This window comes from Coregonus lavaretus (genome assembly GCF_964263955.1).
Source record: "Coregonus lavaretus genome assembly, contig: HAP1_SCAFFOLD_2602, whole genome shotgun sequence".
Classification (NCBI taxonomy): Eukaryota; Metazoa; Chordata; class Actinopteri; order Salmoniformes; family Salmonidae; genus Coregonus; species Coregonus lavaretus.
In genome coordinates this window covers 47900-53096 of record NW_028156960.1, presented here as the reverse complement: position 1 = coordinate 53096, position 5197 = coordinate 47900, and positions in this window count along the sequence as shown.

The window sequence follows — 5197 nt, the reverse complement described above, 5'->3', positions numbered from 1 at the left end:
GGCTGTATGCTTAGGGTCATTGTCCTGTTGGAAGGCGAACCTCTGGTCTAGAGGTCCTGAGCGCTCTGCAGCAGGTTTTCATCAAGGATCTCTCTGTACTTTGCTCCATTCATCTTTCCCTCGATCCTGACTAGTCTCCCAGTCCCTGCCGCAGAAAAACATCCCCACAGAATGCTTCACAGTAGGGATGGTGCCAGCTTTCCTCCAGACGTGACATTTGGCATTCAGGCCAAAGAGTTCAATCTTGGTTTCATCAGACCAGAGAATCTTGTTTCTCATGGTCTGAGAGTCTTTATGTGCCTTTTGGCAAACCCCATGCAGGCTGTCATGTGCCTTTTACTGTGGAGTGGCTTCCATCTGGCCACTCTACCATAAAGGCCTGATTGGTGGAGTGCTGCAGAGATGGTTGTCCTTCCGGAATTTTCTCCCTTCTCCAAAGAGGAATTCTGGAGCTCTGTCAGAGTGACCATTGGGTTCTTGGTCACCTCCCTGACCAAGGCCCTTCTCCCCCGATTGCTCAGTTTGGCCGGGCGGCCAGCACTCGGAAGAGTCTTGGTTGATCCAAACTTCTTCCATTTAAGAATGATGGAGGCCACTGTGTTCTTGGGGACCTTCAATGGTGAAGAAATGTTTTGGTACCCTTCCCCAGATCTGTGCCTCTACACAATCCTGTCTCTGAGATCTATGGACAATTCCTTCGACCTCATGGCTTGGTTTTTGCTCTGACATGCACTGTCAACTGTGGGACCTTATATAAACAGGTGTGTGCCTTTCCAAATCATGTCCAATCAATTGAATTTACCATAGGTGGACTCCAATCATGTTGTAGAAACATCTCAAGGATGATCAATGGAAACAGGATGCACCTGAGCTCAATTTCAAGTCTGAATACTTACATAAATAAGGTATTTCTGTTTTTTATTTGCAATAATAAATATATAAACTGTTTTTGCTTTGTCATTATCGGGTATTGTGTGTAGATTGATGAGGGAAAAAACAATTTAATTCATTGTAGAATAAGGCTGTAACGTAACAGAATGTGGAAAAAGTCAAGGGGTCTGAATACTTTCCGAATACACTGTATATGTGTCCTCTCCTCCCGATTCCGGTATGTCCTGGTTTGGTCTGTCGTATATGATGAATGGTGGTCATTATTGCTGTCAACAAAGAGTCCGTTTTATGCTGCATCGTGTTAGAGGCTTTTAATAAAATCACGAGGTTACAGCATAAATGACAGGTGACATGACACCCGCAGAACGGCTCCCCCGATTTCCATGGCCGTTCTGACGTCTTCCTCGCCTAACCCCCCTATTTATAAACAATGAAGCTGACCTCTTCTGGCCAATCCCCAGTCTCCAAGACACTTCCGGTCTGCTGGATGTGGCGTTACACCTAAAACCTTCCCTCTGGATACTAACATAAACACATTCCATTTCTTCATGAAAACATTTAACAAAGGCATAATCTTCAGATACTATAGGTCCCTAAAGTCCCCTTATGGTTTCTTGCTCATCCCTGTCTCATCTCGGTGTCCAGACTGACACCACATGGCAGGTATGCAGCTCAGTTTAGTCCAGTGTTCCCCAACCCTGGTCCTCCAGTACCCCCAACAGTATACATTTTCATGTAGCCCTGGACAAACACACCTCATTCAACTCATTGAGGGCTTGATGATTAGTTGACAAGTTTAATCAGGTGTGCTTGTCCAGGGTTACAATAAAAATGTGTACTGTCGGGGGTACGAGGACCAGGGTTGGGGAACACTAGTTTAGTCGACCGCAACATACTGTTAATGGACAGTGATTTAAGCTGTAGTACTATTTTCAACAGAGGGATGACAGTACAGAAACAGAGAGAATGCTGTATGATAGCAAACCTTGACTCACGATGGTGATGGTGATGCACCTGTAAGATCCTCTGATCCACTTATTCAGTGCAACATGCTGCAAAGGGAGAAGCACCTGTCCTCCCAAAAAAATCAGACTTATAGACTAAATTCCTTTGTAAAATACATTTTCTAATGATTTCCAAAAGTAAGATAAAGCAACATACCTACTTTTTGAAGTGTGTCTTGATACAGTGGCTAGGGTGAGGTATATGCTGGTCTCTCCGGGTCTTCTCCCTGCTGACCCATTGTGTTCCATCTGGGAGCTGAGGTCAGAGAGACTGTGGCAGACCTGGTCCCACGGGGCCAGATAAATGGAGGGAGAGGGTGGAGGGGTGGAAGGGTGTTGGTGCACTCCCATGCTGAGCCAGGGCGGTCCCTGGGTGACCCCTCCTCTCTCTCTCTCCCTTGCGCTCCTTTTCTTTTAGACCCCCTTCTCCTTCCCTCTCACTTTCTCTTTCTCCTACCCCCTTTCCCTCTATCTTTTGTACCCATCCTTGCCAGTCTGTTCCAGCCCCTCTAGTGCCAAGGTCTAGAGATAAGGCTGGACAATAGCATGCCGTTCCAGTGCCCAGAATGCTGCAAAATTTAAACAAAATCAGTTGGATTAACATGGTGTTCTTAGGCTTTTATACTGCTCAGTGTTGAAGCATGAGTAGAACTTCTACTCATCTTACCTCAGTCCCTTCACTACACACTCTCTCACAAAATGGATGGATGGGAAGATTTAGTACTATTTCGTGCAGAGAGTGAGCTTGTATACTTAACCCCACTAAAAACGACCCTGCTGCTAATTGATGAAGAGGAAGTTCCACCCTCTACAGGAAGACATGCTGTGTAACCCTGGTCTGTCTACATAGACCCCAGAGCTCTGGACTCTGGACTCTGGACTCATGAACCCCCTGAGCTCTAGCCCCAAGCACAGAGAAAAAAGACCCACACAGACAGAGAACCCAGACTACACTGTTCAAGTTGTGTCTACAGTTTCCCAACTTGGTCCTCACGCCCCATGTGTTGCACGTGTTAGGTACCAGCACTAGGCTAGTGAGGGAAGCAGTTTGATGCTCAGTGGACTAGTTAAACAAGGTATCACCAGGTGTGCTAGTATCATTTGTTCTATTCACCCAGTGATACCTGGTGATTATGTACACAAATTGGATGTCCCTAAGGACTGGGATGGGAAACACTGGAACCACCATCCACAAACAATGTTATGGCAGTCCAATAAGAAAACTGTCTGCAGCCGTCTGATTACATAAATTATCAGGCCAAACAGGGCCCTGTGGTTGGACAAACCTTCGCTTATCACTTCATGTTATTTCAAAGAGTCCTCCTGAACTTGTGGAAAAGACAACTCATCATGTTAACCTTGACTTCTACTCCCTTACACACACACACACACACACACACACACACACACACACAAACACCCTTGCTTTTGTCATAAAGCATTTCCTACATGTCTTTCAGTCCGGTCCAGGCAGGGTTTGGCTGCTAACGCTAGCAGCTCAGGAAGTCTCCTGTTCCTCTGCAATTAGCCATTTCCTGGTTCAATCAGAGCCTGGCGACATTGAGCACACGCCCACACCCTGACATGCGACCCCTGAGGAGGGCTGGAGAGTGACGGATGAGCCAAACAAATTGTGCCTTAGTTCTAATGATATTGTGTACATTTTGAAGTACTTGACATGTTGTCAATGCTGAGGAGCCGTTGAGGTGTACAGCTGTGTACACCTCAGAGAGATCTGGGAATACAACTTGATTACTTTCCAGGTATTCTCTGGTGGTAGAAGGAGGAGCGAGGGGACTAGGAAAGAGGAGGTGACCTCGCTCCTCTGACCATCTAGAGTGCTGACTGAGTCAGAGCACATCTTACATCCTGGTATCTTGGTCAGGAAACAAGCTGACACGAACTCCTGTCGCAACCTTTCTCCTCCAGCCTTTTATAATCAGGCAGAGTTGCCCTAGCATGTCTAGGGGTCCTGATAACATCTTTGTTAGTCTGCAGGGCATCCCTGGGTCCATCTCAACAGGCCAAGTGGCTTCCACTTCTTGACCTTGTGCAGATGAAGGAAAAGAGGGGGAGGAGGGGAAGGAATACAGTATAAATAATTGATGGGTCCATCATATCAGTAGGGCCTGGTCTCTCATTTCAGCTATAAGGGTCAAAAGTCAAAGTTTGAGGTTCAGCTTAAGGGGCTGTTAGCATGCAAAGACAGAGAGGTGAACCACAGACAGTTTATTGGAAAGACTGGTAAGTTATCAAAATAAAGAAATGTTATTGCATGCAACAATATTCAGGAAGAAAATATGTATATTGTAACTCAGTAAAACATTCTTTCTACTCTACTCTCAGATTGATAACATCTCTAATGTTATAACCTGTTATAAGGTTTTACACCAGGCTAGGGCCCTACAGGAAAATGGCCTGCCCAGGTTTAGTGGTTGATGCTCAAAAGTCATCCCTGACTGCACACACAGTTACAAGGACATACAACCATTTATGGACATCCCTCGTCCATCCTGACACTAAGGTCACAACTATTCAGGAAACTCGTCACCCTCTGAGGTAGGGAAGGAATTGAATTGCCATTTCATGAGTGTACTGAATGATGAAACTCCCTTTACAGTAAATGGGCAACAATCTTTCCTCCAAACGTTCAGATATTACACAATACCACCCATTGACAGCTGTAATGGAATACAACAGCAGTGACAGAAATTACCACAAGGTGTCCCATTTTCACAATGTACAGTAGATGTGTCAGTGAGTTGTATTTCATAGCAATTTGAGAGGATATCCAGAGCCACTGTGAGGTTTAAGTGTGGTGGGTGGCATTAGCTGCTGTAACATCACTTGACCATGAAACAGATGAAGACTAGCTTCTAAAGCCATCAACAGGCTGTGGCTCTGTCCTCACTTATGTTCCAGAAAACTCAACATGATCCCTTGCCTTGGACAGCATGGCTGACCAAAGAAAAAGTGTCTTCCTCTTTCCACTTTCAGTCTAATTTCTACTTCCCATGCTCTTAGGTTTAGATTTGACTTAGCAATGTTTCATGAGCTTGCTTGGAGGGAGCTTCACACATAAAGCTTCTTGTCAAACATTTACCTGACACATTTACCTGACACCTTTTGTAGTGTGAGGTCAAGGATGAAACTGCATCAACAACTGGAATGAATGATATGTCTTGCCATGGGAGCATGGTGCATTGAGGAGACACTTGTTTTAGGGTGTTGCTTTGCTAGTGCACTACTTGCCCCGTTGATATACGGGACCTTGGTAGGAACTATCCTAGGTGCTGAAGACG